Source organism: Ctenocephalides felis, unplaced genomic scaffold (assembly GCF_003426905.1).
Source record: "Ctenocephalides felis isolate EL2017-DRISC unplaced genomic scaffold, ASM342690v1 CF-g0.4_SCAFFOLD_02204, whole genome shotgun sequence".
Classification (NCBI taxonomy): Eukaryota; Metazoa; Arthropoda; class Insecta; order Siphonaptera; family Pulicidae; genus Ctenocephalides; species Ctenocephalides felis.
Window position 1 is genome coordinate 45,521 of NW_020538358.1, and position 20,611 is coordinate 66,131.

General features: G+C 29.2%; 1 non-coding gene across 1 annotated transcript; it reads left to right on the forward strand.

Moving 5' to 3' along the window:
* The first annotated feature begins 15,591 nt into the window (after nt 1-15,591).
* Nucleotides 15,592-15,664, forward strand: Trnat-ugu. Its single transcript has one exon. It is a non-coding gene; the product is annotated as a tRNA-Thr (tRNA).
* The last annotated feature ends 4,947 nt before the right edge of the window (nt 15,665-20,611 follow it).

A 20,611-nucleotide genomic window follows, 5' to 3' on the forward strand; every position in this document is an offset into this window, starting at 1 on the left:
GTGCGTTGCTGCATGCAGGCAGGTACCTGGCTAGCGACCCCTTTATGTACCTCACAGGGCTCCCTATGTGATCAAAAATTTATAATTTCAATTTTCAAACAATTTATGTAAATTAGTAAAAACTAATTTACCATTATAGCGACGCAATTTTTCTTTATAATGTCTTCACTCTAAACGCTATGTAATATGCTTCCCAATGATAAATTTTTATATAAATGATTTTATCAATAAATAATCAAAAGCGATAAAGTATACATAAACGATTCAGCATGTTTCTTACCTTTCGTCGATGATTTGTCAAAATCACAGCTGAACCGATTTTAAAAATTTAAAAGCCATTCGATGTATTTCGATGAAATCGATGAAGACCAGCGTTCTTCAGTTTTGCACGACAATCGGTAGAGACGTTTCTATGTAATTGGCAAAAAAGTGTGAAAACTTTCGTACGCGTTTTAACCTATAATCCTAAATCCTGACTTCAATCCTGAATCGGTTTTGAAAATTCAAAAACCGTTTGAAAGATATTGATTGAGAATCGTGCTGATTAGTCTTCGGTAAAGATCGGCCAGGCCGTTTTCTTGTTAGTAACTGTTGTTGTAACAAAAAAAAAATCGACGATTTTTTGAAACTTTTTTTGATGATAGATATTATGGTCTTATAAAACATACTAAAATGTTACGGCCCTACGACAAGTCGGTTAATTTTAAAAATTCATCGAAGTTTGAAAAAAAAAAAAATAATTGAATTGAAAAAAAAATTCAATTCATTAGACGAAACTTGGTAGGTACTTTCCTTGGTTAGTTTTTTGATACGATTGCCTGAGCTGTTCCTTTAAAATTAGCAGAAAATTGCAACATTTTTCGACTGCGTTTTAGTCAAAAATTCTGATCTGATTTTGAAAATTTAAATACTAGTCGAAATATATTATTTGGAAATCGTGCTGGAAGTTTTGAACAAAGATCGGTCCGACCTTTTCTTCAAAATTAATTGTTAAGAAAAAAATTTAGATGATCTTTTGGTATGGCGATAGAGTACTTGGTCTTAATAAACATATTAAAACATTATAATCCTACGGAAAAAGTTCCATTATAAAATATTAAAATTTGAGTTATTTGGTCGCGCTTTTAGAAAATACTCCGAGTTGTATTAGGCACGTGTTCGATTTTCAAAAATGTGTAATAAATCAACTCGGAATACTTATAAATATTGACCAAGTTGATTATTTACTTATGCCAGAAAGTTCATATAACTTGCCCTAAGGCAAAATGCCACTTACAACTAGTTTAATTCTAAACTTTCTAAGCCATCTTTCGAACAAAATAAATTTCTTAATTAATAGAACTACTTAATTTACGACTTAAATCTTTGTGTTTCAATATTTTCCATACATTTTCCTTGCCATCCCTGGCAGCCGCGCTTCATCGCACTGTGCGTCAAAACACTCGGCGAGCGTATTTGCTGCTAATACATAGTAAGGGCATGGTAAGATAACCCATATAAAATGGATAGAAATATATCATCAAAAAATTAATGAAAAAAATCTTTTTAAACATTATGACCATCTGTCATATTCAAGTTTCTTCAATATATTGAATCTTCTTCAGTATAAGCCTTATGAAATTTATATTAATTACTCAAATATATTTAGACACTCGAGATGATAAGAAATAAAATTTGTAAATATATCATGTAAATATATCAAAATATAAAAAGTGCAGCTTTGGATAGGTGTCCCTTTAAAAATTATTTCAAAAATATAAGCAGTCCGTCCGCTTATAAAATTTCACATCGCTTTTGCTTAAGGTAATTTCTGCTTTCAATAACGAAAATTTGAAATATACTATACAAGCGCATGCATAACAGATATGCTTTCCTAATAAATATTTTATTTGAAGTTTCATACAATTTACAATAATACTATATAATACAATATTATAGATATTCACCGGTAAAAAAAACAAACAATTGATAAATGTACATAAAACTTGAAACAATGCTTATTTTTCAAACGTAAGTACGTCTCTTTACCGCACTATCAAAGTTCAACATCTTTCTCATTATAGATAATTTATACATATTGCATATCGCCTTATCGTTAATATATCGAAATGTATGCATGCATTATTATCGATATATAAATAAACTTAAATTTATATTTTCAACTAATCGTGATAAAACAATATTTTAAATTAATGTAATTATTTGTTGTTTGATGTTCACATTTAATTCAAATGATAGACATTATTACTATCATGAAGAATATTTTCACAAACTAGCAACAAAATTCCTCTAATGACAATGTTATATAATATGCTTTCAATGTCAAAGTGGTTAATATTGTTAATTTACTTCAGTAAAAACATATCTAAATAATTATCAGTAATACTATTTGAAGATAGTAAGAAGCAGAAGTTTCAAAGAAACTCGACGCTAAATGAAATGAAATGAAGATAATACTATATATATATAATGTGTGTGTGCTGACAATGAGTAGTTTTATCAATTTAGATTAAATTTCAAAGGTTGGTGAATTCCCTGATAATATGCAGTGCACAATTTCGGGAAGGCCCTGTTTATACGATGTATCCTATTCTATTTCTAAGAAAGTTATGGAATGCTCGTGTCTTTCGTAGAGTCTCAAATTGTTAGAGAAATTTATGTGATAAATCATATAATTATTTATTGATGAATTATGCATTTGATGTAAATGAAATCATGCCACAAATCTAGAACTTTACAGAAATACTAAATCAAAATAACGGTATGAATTCAGCATGTGTATTTGGAATTTTTTCCTCTTCCTCAATTTTTCAACCACCAATACTTTTATATAATTTTAACTGTTTCTTACTATGCGATCAATTAATCTATAAATAAACAAACTCTCTCGATAATATTATCTTTAGCAATCAATGATCTGATCAAATAAATGGTTTTGTTCCATGAAATTCATTTCATTTATATATTTGTTATCTGAACATTGAACTATTTAAATAACAATATTGCTTATAGCAATCAGTGTAACATTGATATCGTTTACAATAAATTATATTATGACATCATTTTTTTTATAAAACATTTTTACAGATTAGATAATTAATAAAAATAAAGCATGAATAATATTGATAATTTGCAATAACTAAATGTTGTTGTTTGAAGAACATTGGCATGTTTAAAAATACTATTTACTTTCTTAGAAATCGAATATGGTACATCATGGCCTCTAATAATAAAATAAATCCTTAAAAAGAAATTGATAAATGTTCTAGACTGGAACTGAAAAAAATATGAATAGAATTCATAGACATTGTGTCGTTACAATTTATTCTTTTCTTATTTAAATTTAGCTATGAACAAATATTATGATGCATTATCTTATATTTGAACAAATCCAACAAAAGTGTTATGCCAACATCTTGTAAATCTGCATAAGTTAAAGATAAATCATGCCGTCATTTAACAAAATAGCTTGATAACAAATGAATTCCGTAATAAAAAAATATTTGTATAAAGGAGATAAGCTCGTACCTACAAGTAATTAAAGAATGATAAATTGTCATTTATTATTGTCTATGGACAATGCCTAGTTTTTCGTGATTTTTTTCTTAAGATAGACTAAAAACGCGTTTTTAATAAAATTTAATAAAAATTTTCCTCCGGTTGCAAAACAGTCAAACCGTAAAAATTTTAATCAAAATCGCCGAATTTTTTTTAGAGGAATAATTAAGAAGAAAAGGCTCGGTCGATCTGTACCAGAAACTAATCAGCAAAATTTGTAATTTGCTGAGTAGTTGAGTTCTTATCGAGTTACATCGAATGGATGATAAATTTTAAAAATCGGTGCAGCAGTTTTTGAAGTTGAGGGAAATTCGAAGAATCGACTCACATACACACACATATTTTTTGGTCACCCCACACTTAAATTATTTGTTAAAATCTCAAGTACGATAGCAAAATTCAAAATCGTCACCACCAAGAGACAATGTCACAATGACAAATTAATAAACGATGGTCAATAACAAGAATGATTCCGATTGGAACTTTTGAGATAAAATACATAAGATTCATCATTTTGCACTGCGTACTTTCAACGAAAATGCTTTGTCGGTTAATTTATTTAAGGCTTCACCATTTCCTTATTGAAGACAAATATGTCGAAAATGCTGAATGTAATGAAAACTATATATATAAATATAGTCTCAGCAGTTTAGTTATATTTATTTTAATTCGTCACCTCGAAAAAAGATCGTAGTTCATTAATTAAACGAAGAATGTCGAATATGCAACATAGCCAAACATATCGCGATAAGATTATTTTGAAACAGTGCGATTGGTAAACAATGCGCGCGAGCTTTCTGAAAACGGGTTCTTTCCCTAAAGAAATAAATTCCAGCTGTTAATAGTCCCTTTTCTAATTGCGTTTATTACGATTTAGAAATATTATAATAGAAAACTTTCAACTAGCGGGGCGCATGGCATCGTACCTTAAGGCAAATTGCTGGAACTTCTCATACCAAAATTATTATATTATTAAAACAAAAACTTTTTCGAAAAATAAATGTTTTCTTCATTTTGACATATTTTGGAAATTCTGAACTTTTTTTTAAAGCAATCGTACTGCTTGAACTGCATAGAGACGAAATGTCAAAGCGCGTAAGTGCCGCGCCGCCGTCTAACGGATAAACATTGGTACGGAACCCATAGAAATGTAAAAAAAAAATTATACTTATTATTAAATCACTATAAAATATCTGATAATTTGATGTGCATATGTCTAATGATCATTTTTGACCGCCAAATGGCATTTTTTATACTTTTTTCATTAGATCTCCGAAACCGCTAGACCTGAATGAAAATTTGATCAATTCTTTATCTTGTCAACACAAGTAAAATGTTTTTTGAATTATTAAAATCGGACGCTCCGTTCTCTTAAAATCTGTGTTACCATTTTTGGCACTTTTTGCCCCGTATCTTCGGAACGGCTAGGCCTGCCTTCGTCAAAAACTAATCAGCATGTTTTCTTATCAATACGAATCGAATGTTTTTTGAATTATTCAAATCGGTTGATCGGTGTTCCCGAAATCGTCGACAAAAATTTGTATCCGCACACACATACACACACGCACACACACACACATACATCCATTTTTTCTAAGGTTTGCCAAAATATTCAGAAACCTTTGAAACGTAAAGATATATAAAAATTTAATAATAACTTACCCTACGGGAAGTTAAAAAGAAATTAAATTGCATAATTATATAATCGATAATATTAGATAAACCATGAAGTTACAGCCTTTGAAGAACTTTAGTTTTTTTAAATTAAAATCATTAGCAAACAATGAATTTTATCCACAAATGAATCAAGAATAAGTATATATTTGAAAAAAAAAAACTAGATAAAAATAACGCTTTTCCAGAACTGCTTTCAAAATAGAATGTATTTTATTTTTTTTCTTTAAATAGATTTTGTTATGGCGCAATATGACATCGAAACAACTATTTCAAAAGCGCTTACCTAGATAAAGTTAATCTAGGAGTTCTCAATTATTTTTTAAATAACACTAAAGAACAAAACGACGATAAAATTTAATCTATGTAAAAAAACTAATATAAATATAAATTATTTTAAAAACAAACAGTAAACTGTAGCAATTAAAACGAAATAAGCAGTAAATTTTGGAGATTACTAACGTTAATAGTACATCATTTAAAAATCGACTCCTGTAAATTAGACTTTCCAGAAAAACCGGTCATTTGCCCTATAAGCTGAAGCATCATATTAAATTTGGTGTCAAATAGTAGTATTGGTTGTAAATGGGACAACGGAAACAGAGTAACAATACTCACACAGAAAAAAATGTGACACTATAACTAAGAATTACAGAATGCTTTGAGTTAATCACATTTGGTTAAAAGAAGAGTCATATTGTGAATACATATGTACATGTATAAAATTATACATGAAAAGTTCGTAGAGGGCATAACATCAAGTGAAAAAAAGATGGTAAATACCCTCTCGTCCCAACATGTGCAATAATTTTGCAATTTTTTTTTTGTACATTTGGTGTTTAATACGTAGTTCAAATTTGTCTTGGGAGCCTTTTCTACACTATATTGTTAAAAAATATTTCAAAAGTTATTACTGGCAGTTTTAGTATTACGTGCAAACTGATTGACGACGTCGAATTTTACATTAAATCGAATGGAATAATATAGATGTTTTTACTCGAGGCAATAGAAAAATTAGACAGCGAAAAATATAAAATAGATATTGTGTGGATGATGGTATTAAACACAACGAAACTGTAGACAAATTTACAAAGCAGACTTGTCAATTAGGACAAGAAGGACACTAAATTCCAACTTCAGATAATATAAAAACTCAAACAAATGGCCCTACATTAATAGCTATTATACTATATAAAATCTCTGGAGAAAAAAAGCCATAATTATGAATTAATAAACTTCAAAATATTTACGTGCCCCTATAACAAAAATAGAAAATACATAAAAAATATCTGTAGGATCCGACTAGACCACAGAAGGTTCAAAAAAACACCTGAACAAAGTTAGTATTATCAATTTTCCGACATGCACATGTGGACACGAAGAAAAATAAATCTCTTAACCACATATTTTTTTCAGTGCTCTCGATACCAGCCTGCAAGGGAAAAAAATTATGAGAAGTTTTAAAAAAAGAAAAGTGAGTTGCCCACTAACTTAAATCAACCACTCATGAATAATTCTGAAAATATATACAGCATTATCAACAAATTTTTTAACAAAAATAGATTGGATATATAATTTATTAAATTAACATAATTTTGTATATATGTTTGATACATTATTGTATATAAACTTCATCAGATGCCATTATAATAAATAAATAAAAAAATATAGTTGTTTTAAAATGCTTACAATATCCTTTTTTAACTTGATGTTATGCCCACTAAGAATTTATTCATATATATGCATTCATTACACATCAAAATCAACTATACTATATTATAAGGTAGTGCGGGGCTTATAGGACCGCGGATAAAAAGATCCACCACCTATACCTAAAAAACGAGTAGAGTTAGGAATTTTTAACTAATTTGAAAGAAGAGGGCAAAAGAGTGAAACCAGCCATCGCCTTAAATCGGGCGACTTCGCTATCTCGAGATAAATGACACCATTGTAAATTTTGTAACAAAAGGATTTTTTTGTTATTAAGGTTATTAATTTTGTTAATAAGGCTTATTGCTTATGAGCACGGTTGTTTAATTTACAATAGCTGAATATAATTTTTAAGTATACTTCATTTAATTGTTTTATGTATTGTTATGTTTGAGTTAGATTCAAGAGTTTAATTTCTATAACCCCTAGAATAGCATACATGCCGTTGGGGTAAAAAGGATCACCTAAATCCGTATACTGGCCAGGTGTAAACAATAAGAAAATAGTAAATAAAAATGTAAAATAAGTTAATAAAAGCTATTTTACAAAAGATATATTAAATTAATAATTATTCTAACTCTGATAATAATTTCTTATGATCCAAATGAAGGTTGTATCCAGTGCGATCTTTATAAAAAATGTGCCGAAGAGGTATGAATTTCAAATAGAAGTTGTATTCACTTTATTTATAATAATTATATTTCAATATACAATGATTCTAATTATAATAAATTAAGAAAAACTATCCACTAAAGCAAGATATATAATGATAATTTGTTTTGTTTATTATGTTTGAAAATACATATTTAAATTATGATTTTTAATTTTGTTGTTCTACCTAATAATTATTAATAATGTAATACTTAATTATTATTAAATAATGTAACTATTATTCAATAAATTACAAATAAAGTGGTGGATCTTTTTGCTCACCCTGGCTGTTCGACAAATTTTTGAAAAGTAGCAAGAAAATATAGTTGTACAACGACGAATTAGTTGGGAATTTTACTTAACATAGTTAGGTAGGTGTTTGTTTGATACGTGTATGGTTTGGTTTTACTAGGTCAAATTGAGCCTTTGTGTCCCGTTCTACCCTATATCTATCTATATCTATCTACATATATATACATATAGACACATATATATATATATATATATATATATATATATATATATGTCGGAGTATTCTAAGTCTTTTGTTGTTGTCTAGTCCGTTTCAGGTATTTCACTAATGCCTTTTCCACCTAATTTCACCGAGACTTAATTACTTCCAAATGGCATTTCAGAACGTATTGCATCTTCAACAAAATATTGTCTAGCATGAGTATTATTTCCTGGTATAATATTTAGAAAAGCAAAAATTTCAAAATTGTTGCTCATTGGCTCTTGATATTGCCTCTTTTCTTTCGCGAATTCCAGAATTTGTATGTGTTTTGCCGACGGGGTGGCGGCACTCGAGTGGAAAGGGTTAAGAAGAGTAACCTCAACATACACAAGTGCTACATTAGTTCACAAAATTTGTGAAGATGTTTCGGTTGGAACGTCAAATTAGGCGTAAAAATTACAAATGATATGATACCAGGAAAAAATAAATTACATACTTTCCAACAAGTTACTATGCATTTATGTGACGATTATTTGAAGTCTAGCATTTGAACAGCTTATTATTGCTTTAAATTATTGATGAATCTTTAGACGTGTATTGCATATCGATCACATCCTTCTCTGCTCGTAATACGTAAGTACTAAGTACACAGTTTCGTATTATCACTCATTTGAATACTTAATGAAAAATTAAGTATTCATAACAACTTTTAAACGTTCAGCTTCATTATTGTGTATTTAACAATGTGTTAGACTTGATTTATGTAAATTATTGTTTAAAAATTAAAAACATTCGTTCGTCTGCGATCTCGAAGGACCAAAAACATTGAATATTAAACGAGAATAATATTGAGATAAAAATCTTCGTGTCCTGTAATTTGTCGTATTCTCAAATATTTTTAACTTCCCGTAAGGTAAGTTATTGTAATCGCCAAAAATCAAAATTGAAAATTTTTGCAAATTTTCACGTTTTGAAGGTTTCTGAACATTTTGACATTGCTTAGAAAAATGAATACTGGGTGGAGAATTGATGGAAAATAAAAAAATGGATACAATTTTTCGTCCACGGTTCGATTTCTATTGATAGAGAGATGTGCTGATTAGTTTTTGGCAAAACAGGTCGAGCCATTTCGGAGATGCGGCATATTGCTATATTTCCAAGTGAAAACTGATATCACTACTGCTTGACATCAGACAAGGACTCCTGATTAAAGTCCCGTTGCTCTAACTGCTTTCCTTAGAGAGAGCCCGTGTTCTGCACATAAATTGATTTTTGATTGAATGTTGATATTGATCTAGATATTGAGAGGCAAAATTCAGTTTTATTCACTTGCCGCAGGGTAAGTTATAGTAATGGGCCGAAATTCTAAAATGAATATTTTTGCATATCTTCACGTTTCAGAGGTTTCTGAACATTTTGGCATACCTCAGAAAAAATAGATGTGTGTGTTTTGAGTGTCCGCAATTTTTCGTTCACGTTTTCGGGCGCACGGATCAACCGATTTGAATCGTTTAAAAACATTTGATTCCTATTGATAAGATGCCCTGATTAGTTTTTGGGCAAAGGCAGGTCCAGCTGTTTCGAAGATACGGAGCCAAATATGCAAAAAATGGCAGTTGGCAATGGAAGAATCCGATTTGAATGGCTCAAAAAACTTTTTGCTTGTGTTGACAAAGTAATTGCTTTTGGAAAAAATAATTGTTTTATTTCAAAATTAAACATTTTTTCTAAAAACTGTTTCATTGTATATCTAAAATAAATCAGATTTTAATTTTAATTCTGGCTAAGGTTCAAAAGTTCACTTATATCCATTAAAAAAATAATTTTAACTTTGCAATTCAGATTATATAATTCTTATAAATATTCGACAGTGTCCTTCATTTTAAATCATTTTAAATAAACGTGGTCGTCAAAATCATAAGCTCTTATATTTTGTCCACAAAATATGAATAATGAAAGTTACAGTATTTGAAAACATTAAATATTCCTCGAACATTTTGTGACGGTACGGGAAGTTCCAACAATTTGCCATACACCACATAAGGTACGATGCCATACACCACTAAATTTTTAATCCTTTTTTTTTGTTCAATAACTATCGTAGACAATTTCCACGGTTTTATCGATATTTTTAATAGATGGCTATAACTATAAATCGCCCTCTAGCATGACCTGAGGCATTTATAAAATGAGATACATGCATCTATTAAAAAATTCTCAGGGCCTCAAATATGTTGATTTACCTTCCTTTATTTGATTATTAGACATATGAGGCATGCCATTATTGTTTTTTGTATAAATCTTGTGAAAGTATTAAATTTACATATACATATATCAGTATTACTTCAAATGAATCAGTATTAATATAAATTGGATAACTTATAATTTTAATCAACGCCACACTGTAGCCATGTTCTTATAAACTTTCTATATTTAGATTCATGTTGATAATCAGTTCTTGTTATTGAAGTTGAATCATTCCTTTAACAAATAAATTAATGAATAACTCTTAACATTAGGTCGTCGGAATCACTTAACTGGTACAATACCAAATTTTAATTGCCGTATAATAAGCATTGACCTAATTTAGGTTTGTTTACAATGATAAACAAAAAATATATCAATTGTGACTCACTGGTATAGTGTGGGATCTAAATGGTTTTTGAAGACTTAAGCACGTTGTTCATCGAATAATTAAAACCAAATATTATGGAAATAAATTCAATATCTGTATTTGAAAGAAGTTCATTTTATACGTATTCATTATGTTAGGCATTATGTAAACTTTTACCAAATAAATTTTACTCTTTCCAAGAGTAAAATTTAGTTGACACGAAATAGCTTTTTACATAAACAAAATAATGCAGAAATTTCTATAGCAGAGGAGACTGGATACGGTTGTGCCAGGGTACTGTAGTGACAGTAGTCATGATAGCGAAACTATATATACTGATTTTGAGATGGGGTGCGAAGAAAGATGAAGTATGTTTGTACAGGTATTGAATTTATTCTCATAATATTAGATTAACATCAGGTTGGCAACTAAGTTTTGTGATTTGGGATTTTTGTTAGAAAATCAGAGACTTTTTTTTCATAAAACTAAATAATTTTATTCTGACTGTATATTTTGATCACTGACTTTTTCTTATCTTTCATGCTGCATCATTATCCCACTTTTATAAACTTCTGGTTTTTTCATTAGCAAAAAACTGAATTATTATAGATTTTTTTTTTAATTCAAGAAGCTTTGTAGAAACCGAAAAAGATAATCAGATGGTCAGAACTATGTGTTGGTTTTGGCAAAACATCCCAACGAAGCTCTGATAATTTTTGCCGAGTGTCCAAATATATGTGAGTCAATAATGGAATAAATTATTTCAGCTACATTGTTTAATTTCGTTAATTGTTTAATGTATACCTCATAATTGATCTTTCGATTGGTGATAACAGTTCAACGTAGGCAATTCCTTTTTAATTAATTTCGTCTGACCGAGCAGAGCGTTCTTCATCTTTGAGTGAAAAATCATCAGAGCAAATTAATTTTGACACTGCCGTTTTTTAAGACTCCGTCACCCCAATCGGCGCATCACTTATTGTGGTATTAAGATGACTTTTTGCCTTTGCAGGAAACAAAAAACAAAATATGGGAAAAAAAACATTTTATTTTCCTTCTTTCAATCAACGCCAAACTTCACAAACGAAAATTACACAATCGATCAAAAATTCAGAATTCAAAAATTAAGAGTAAAAGCTGCACTTACTTATGAGCCAATTTTCGGATAAAATAGTCCAAAATACTATCTACTTTTCGTGCAATCAGGCGTTTTAACATAAACCTAACCTAGGAAATGCACAAAGGCCAAAAAATGTACATAGCAGTTTGAAAGTTTTTACTACGAATTTATATGAAGAAAAAAGCTTTGCATATTTGGCATAAATGAAATTTTGTGATATTTTATTACCACTTTTTCTTCACCTAGACTGGATATAATTATTATATTGTCCAATTTATTAGCTAATATTCTTTTCCATATGATAGCAATTCTTATTTTGTGGATAAACTGATGATTTGTGCATCTGCCTAGTCTAGAACGTAGTTTTAATCTTAAATGGCCAACAGCTGTAATGGGATGTTTTCAATATACGCAAATTAGTAGCTTTAAATAACTACAATATACAACAGTGCGGACATCTAATCTAGCCTACATTATTTCAATCTAAATAAATCAATTAAACAATTAATTTTTTGCTGACGCTTCTTTAGAATATGTTCATGCCAAGTTAATATTCTATCTAAATGTATTCCCAGATATTTAACAACATTGGATACAGGAACTAAATCACCATTCAATCTAACAGGGGGGCATGAACCTTGTCGTAACGTAAAAGTAACGTGAACTGATTTAGAGTTATTCACTTTTATTCTCCATAGTTTCATCCACTCTTCTACTTCATCTACATGTTTTTGTAGAATTTCCGAGGCAAGCAATTGGTTGTCCTGTTGAGCTAAAATTCCCGTATCATCTGCGAAGGTAGCAATCATGGTTTCTGCATTTGTAGGTATATCAGCAGTATATATAATGTAAAGCAGCGGACCAAGAACACTACCTTGGGGAACTCCGGAAGAAATATTTTTAATATTAGATGAAGCATCATTAAAACTGATGAAGAATCTTCTATCACACAGATATGATTTTAGGAGGAGATAATAGTTGTATGGTAAATTCTTCTTTAATTTGTACAGCAAGCCATTATGCCAAACTTTATCAAACGCCTGACTGATGTCAAGAAAAAGGGCTGAACAATATTTTTTTAAGTGAAAGGCTTTATAAATGGAATCCACAACTCTATTTATTTGTTCTATTGTTGAGTGTTGTCTAATGAACCCAAATTGATGTTTTGGCATAAAATTATTATCTTCTAAAATATTAATGATTCTTTTGTGAATAACTTTTTCAAAAAATTTTGACAGGCAAGATAGAAGACTAATGGGCCGGTAGGAAACTGCATCAGTAGGATTTTTTCCAGGCTTGAGAATTAAGATAATTTTTGCCAATTTCCACGATGAAGGAAAATACTTCAGCCGTATTATGGCATTAAATAATATCGTTAAAAATCTCTTACCTTTATCAGGAAGGTGTTTTATTAGAAGTTTTTAGTGTCAGCAACTTGAATTAACACGTAGTCAACTTAATTGGTTAATGGGCTGGAAATCACAAGTCACAATAGAAAATAAACTCCTAATATACAAGACAATTATTAAACCAATATGGTCTTACGGCCTACAACTATGTGGCGCGGCCAGTAAATCGAACATAACTATTCTACAAAGGTTCCAAAATAAAATTTTGAAAGAAATCGTGAAAGCTCTAAAATACGTTCCCAACTGTTTGATACATCAAGATCTCAGAATTCGAACTATAGAAGAAGAAATTAGTCTTTACTGCACCAGATACAAAGCTCGTCTAAGTCGTCATCCAAACGTATTGGCGTCTGATTTACTCAAGCCTTTACCACCAAAGCGTCTCAAAAAAAGAATCTGCAATGATTTACTACAAAAAATAATATAACATCTATGAAGGCGCTATCGCAGGATAGCGATTCTTCTCACGCAGACAAATAATATATAACTGTAACAAATGTAGCTGAATGTACTTTGTATAGCATGCTATGAATAATAAATCAAAAAAAAATTTTTTAATATGGTGTTATAAATATGCCCTTCAGCAAACAACCTATTTATTATTCGGCATTATTCTTTTTGAAATTGAAAGGTCGTTACATACAAAAATAAAAATATTCTAATAAATACAAAAAAATTAATGTAGAAGAGCTAGTGCTTATTGTAACAGGGTAGCAGGCGTTTTCAATAAGATCTTGAACAATATTAAAACATTTTTTTTGTTTCGATTGAGCATTTAAACCGTCCTGCATAATATTGTCATAGCTGCTGTCCCGCAGGCCGACGCAATATACAAAACTGTGCAGGTACGCCATTTTTGACTAGTAATATAAAATTGCACTATCATTTTCGGTTTGCTAATGATACATTTTATTACTGACCCATCAAAATCTATGGGTGGGCTGAAGTCCACACGGTTCCGACGCCACTGCATACATATATACATGCATACATTTTTTCTAATAGTATGCCAGTTTTTCTAAATGTTCAGAAGGTTTTGAAATGTAAAGATTTATAGAAATATTCATTTGCGATTTTTTTGCGTTCACTATAACTTACCCTGAGGAAGTCAACAATGTGAAAAGATTTAAAACCATAAATTTAGGAAATTGTTTGTAGAAATGTCGATGAATGCATGGCTAATCCCTGTATCCCGCAACAATTTTGTCAAAAGTTGCTATATAGCCCAAGATATTATGTAGGAGCTGCATAGACCGTATACTACATGGGCTGCTAGTCTTCATATGCTTTCAGTTGTATAAAGTGTACAAAGATAGATGGGACTGAGACGTCACTTGCTGAACGTGCGTTGCCGACGATCGTCGGAATTCTACCGATTGATTAAATGTCATTTGTTTTATTTTAATAATATAAAGGCAATTGTGTTGACTGATAATTTTGTAAAAAATGATATTATTAATTTTAATCGAATCCATCTGTTAAAATTATTTATATATTATAAGGTCTATGCATATGACGTTTAACTATTCAGGAGTAATAACTGTTTTTTTTTTCTTCACAACACTTTAACAATTTCAAGCACACGGTTTAATTTTACGTTATGCATATAACATTTAATCAATCGGGAGAGTTCTACGATTGTCGGCTGCGCTCGTTCAGCAAGTGACGTCACAGTCCCTTTCTATCTTCATGCACTTATTTTGCCCTCGACTAGCAGTCTATGTAGTCTACGCAGGTCTATGAAGAGCTACCATTTTTCATTAGTTTTAGAATTCATTATTAATATATCTATGAACAGTTAATTTAAATCGCCTGTCAGTGCCATGACTATGAATATAACAATGTTATTGAATTCGACACCGTAACGCATCATCGCGCTCACGAATAGCTTATAAAACACGACTCGTCGGGGTCGTATCACAAAATGCATTATTTATAATTAAAGGACAATTAATTAAATTAAAGTACAGTGTTGTATTATTTATGTTGTTGACGATAATCAGATGACAGATTCTGTAGAATACTATTAGATTCTGTATACTTAGTTATGAATACGTCGTATTCTAATATTGTCTAGGATTATGACAGCCAAAGACTTAACTAAAATAAATATTTGCTAAACTAACCTCCATAAAGCACAATTCTTTTACACCAGAGGCCGCAAATTTAATTGTCACTGAAGTCGCCATTTTATAGCAGTAAAACTTATATTTTTATTAGTTCAGCACAATTTTAAAATCACTTCTCACACATATATAATGAACTATTTTCAACAAACGTCTAAACTTGTTTTGATATACCATATAAATATAAATAATAAGTACATTAAAATTAAGGTTGCGTTGCCATGGTAATTAAGTCACAGTGGCAATACAATTAATATTTTTCAGCTTTTTTGCAAGCCTCCATAGCTCAGGGGTTAGAGCACTGGTCTTGTAAACCAGGGGTCGTGAGTTCAATTCTCACTGGGGGCATTTATTTTTGTAACTTAAATTTGTTGAAAATGTATATATTTTTTATTTATTAAAACTTAAATTATTAAACGTTTGAATTCGCACTGAAAATAAACGAAATTATATATGAATTTTAATAATAAAATTTATACCGCAATTAAAAATCGACTGGATACTTTTACATGCTTGAATTAATTTTTTTTTTTAAATTCGGTATGCAAAAGGTCCATATAGAATCTTATACTATACATTTTTTATCCCGTTAAACCTTTTATCTATCTGTAAAAGTCCTATGCAAAGTTCCGAATTTTGGCTTAAAACCCAAAAAAGCGTCCAAAACTTATTTGTGGACAAAACATATTTTTAATATTCATGAAATATCATTATAGATATATCTATGTAATTAAACAAGCTCTTCAGAGAGCATACTATGTATTAAAACTTCTTAATTTATAGACATTATTTCTTAAATTATTGCAATTTATACTAAAATTGATTATTTCATTCTCAAGAATATTATTCATTTCTACAAGATTTTCACAAGTTCACTAAATTGTATTTTTTGGGTTAAATAATTAATTTTAGAGAAATTATTTGGAACCTTACGTTTCACCTAATAAGCAATTAAGGTATGCGAAGTTAGATAATCATTATTTATGAAGACAATTGCTTTAAAACAAACTATTGATAAAAATCAATAACTATTTAAACCTGATCTAAACAAATTACTTGTATAGTAATGAACAGATTCTTCTTTTTAATAAAGCTTATTGCTTGGTAATTATTTAGAACCTTACGTTTCACCTAATATGCAATTAACACATGCAAAGTTAGACGACCATTATTTATGAAGACAATTTCTTTAAGAGAAACTATTGATAAATAGTTGATATAAATACCTGATATATACAAATTAGTTATATAGTAATGAACAGATTCTTTTTAATTAATTAAAGACTATTAAAAGAAACTTATTAATCAGCCGATCAAAAAATGATTCTTTGAATAATAATAATTTCAATAGAAACTATTTTTAGAATCTAAAACTCAAACAGTAACTGTTCAAGACTATTTTTTTCAATAAGTGATAATCTATTTTCTTAATAAGTAAATATCCATAATGACCTAATATCCGATCAATATTTTATCAGGATTACTTCTTCAATCAAAGGATCAGTTTAATATGTAGTAACTATCACTATAACTTATTTTATCAAAATTTAACAAATGCTTAATAATAATTCAACAGTAAATAGATATCTTTATATATGATCTTTTTAACTATATAAATTATGTATTACATCATTACTGAACACTGTTTAGTAATGATGTAATACATAATTTATATGGTTAAAAAGATCATATATAAAGATATCTTAATTTTAATACTTTATCTGTTTAGTAAACAGATAAAGTATTAAAATTCCCAAGTTAAACAGAAAATATTTTTATTATTCAAGAAAATCACAAAAGAACCTTGTATACAAATTATACACAACCCAATAAATATATTTATTGATTGTGTATAATTTGTATACAAAGTTCTTTTGTGATTTTCTTGAATATTAAAAATATTCAATATATTCAATATAATATTAAAAATATAAATATCTTTATAAATAATAATACATGATAATATTTATTCTCGTATTATTTTTATTTCAGTAATTGCACTTCATTATTGCACACAAATTTTATGTTATTTTTTTCGAAAAACGCACATTTTTGTGAATAATGCTTTTATAAATATGTATATAATAATTAATAATTTATTAAGATTCTCGTATTAGTATAATATATAGTAGTTTCTATTTTTTTTATAATTAAAACTTTGCATAGCGATCAGAGCCTACAAACATGTCTTAAATTATACAAATTCATTCATTTAGAAATAAAGAGTTGAAAATTTTATTGTCACAATTTATCAGGTAGTCCATGCATCTTGCTCCCAGTTAACATGCTATTAACACCTAGTGGTATGCCCTAGTATGAAAATACATAAAACTCCGGCATTTAAATATACATCCAGTAGTAAAATCAATAAAGCAAAAAATAAAAGTTCTGTGTTATTGATCATGAACGATCTGTAAGTATTATTTAACAATATTTACCATTAATTTTAAAAATTACTTTGCTCCCAAAATTCAAAAAAATAAAAATATGACCATGCTACAAGAGCTTGAGAATAAAAATATCAAAACAACAAATAATTACCCTCTTATGATCTGTTTACCAAAAAATCCAACTGTTGAATCAAACAAAACTGTTGTTAATACTTGAATTTTCTTTATGCATATAATTCCTGCATTTGTAATGCAAGTTGAAAAACAAGTTCAACTGCAAAGAAATAGCTAAATATGTAAATATTGCATTATTAATGATAATCTGCAGTTTGCAAACAGCATCAGAACTTCTAGTCCGCAAGTTAATTGATTAAATCACCATAGTGCATGCAGAATTCCAAAGAGACTATGAAACTACCTCAATTGTTTAGCATTTCTAGCAATACCTCTGCAAAACCTCTAAATCATTGGGTACAACATTCAAATTTTATTAATAAAACGGATTTTCTTTACTGCGATTTTCAAAAGGTTTTGACTGATCGAGTTTTCATTTTTAGATATATCCATCTCCTCTAATTAACTTTACAAAAGTGATGTTAACCATAAAAATGGCAATAAATTTGTATTTGCTTGGCTTAGTATACAGAGAAAACTTGAAACCACAAAATACATGCATTGTATTTATTGGTTTAATTTATTAAACGCCTTAAATTAGCATTGGAGTCATAATTTTGAACAGCATCACGACCCGAATGTACAAGCAATTTGGGGCCAAAAATGTGAAAATCTGTTGCAGCCTGATGTAATGTAATATCCATACAATAATGCATGTTTAGTTGATTCGTGCATAGATTGTTGTTTACATAGATTTAAAAAAAATAATTACTTTGCACATAGAGCTTTTAAACTTTATTTATAAAACACGTTGCTCATGCATGTGCTAAACTATAGTTATTATTGTTAAATAAAATCTATGAATTTAAGCTCATCCTAGTTCTAGCTAATTGTTATACAACGTAATTGTAAAAGTAGTCATGCAGTTGAGAAAAAAAAGTCAAGCACATGCAAATTACAAAAAATTCTTTCTGAATTATTAAGAAGTTTTTCTTCAATGGACATGCCTCTACCTCAAGATCCACCTCATGTGGAAATGTTGCATCTCTACCTTACTTTTGACAGAAGAATGAAGTCTGTGATCACACTTTAATTATTGGTTCAGGTAACAGTTGGAATAATGTTACATTGCAATGATCTAGATTTAATTTGGGCATTTCGAGCTACTCAAACTTTCGTTTTATTATACCTGGAACATAAATACATCCCACACTAATGCGTGTAATATGAATCAATGTGAATCATTATGTTAGGATGACAAACAATGATATAAGTGTACCAACTGCTACTGTGTGGTTCCGACAAGCGGAAACATACCCAACAGATATAGTGTTTACAAGATTCATTCTTGCAGGCCATATAATTATATACTCGATCTTTTTCACAGCATGACTTGTAGTTCATTTTAGTATTGGCTGCAACTCAATTCCAAGTCATCATCACATTTTAATCCACTTTCTTGACAGAAGATACCTAGAAGTTTTAAATCTCATGATATTGAATTAATTAATTATCTGGGTGTTTAAAAATCTGGGTGTAAGTGTCATTTTCCTTAAGGGCGTATACTAGTCTATAGGTATAAATGTTATGTGAATTTTGAAAAACAAACAATATTTAAAAAAAGCAAACAAAGATGGAAGCAAACGTTTCCAATAACATACAATGGCACCATTAAAAATATATAAATATTAAACATATTTTATATACAAGCAGCATTGCTAAGCATATTATAGTTTATATACAATTTGAACACATGTATATTCAAAATATAATTATCATAAAAAATATAATTGATATTATTTGCACGTTTTTTCTAACATCTTTTTAATGAGATCTTGTACTATCTCGTACGTTTCTAGAGGCCTTGAGTCAAAATGTTTTTGCAAATATTCTTTCAACTCCATTGAATCAAAAACAAATGTGTCATCTGACATTGATGTTCCTTTTTCTTTTGTAGTACTATCTTTGATAATATTCTTTGGAACAAGTAAACTATGAGGAATCGGTTCTGTATCTCGAGTTTCTGAAACTCGCTCTAACATATTTGGATCTTCTTGTTCTTGATTATTTTTCAAGTCATTTGACTTATGCAATTGATTATAATTTTCAGTGTGTTTGGCATATTCATTGTCTAGAAGTTCACAAACTTGCATAGAGACTAATTCGGAATCAGGTATTTCTTTAAGATCACTATCCATAACTTCACAATCTTTTTTACTATTTTCAGTAATTTAATTGTGTGGCAATTTTTCTACATCAGTACAGATCTTATCTTCAATATCATTTTTGTCTGACATTGACTCAGAATTCTGTATATTTCTTGCATATTTGCGCAAAATTCGCTTTAGATTAGCAATTTTCGAAGATCTTAGTGGTGCTTTTGCAAGATAAAATATTGTTTTACAAGATAAAAATTAAAAATAGTCATTAATCTTAATCGGCACACGTAATACCTCAGTTATCCCTCGGAAGGTGATCAAGTGGACGATCTTAAAAAATTGGCATCTCACTAGACTCTTGATTTTAGCCCTCCGAATTATCTAAAGAAAAAATATAAATATATTATTGAGCTAGTTAATTGTTGCTATCGTATAAACAACAAGTTAAAATTTTTTTTCACAAAATAGCCACGGTCCGAAAAAAATATTTTTTACAATCTCTTTTGATGTCCTAGAATTTATTAAAAACAGTAAAAAAATCGGAATTTGATGATGAGCATAGTTCATGCTAAAGAGAAATCTATAAAAAAAAAAGAATTTCAAGTAAATGAGTCTGGTAGAAATTGAGAAGT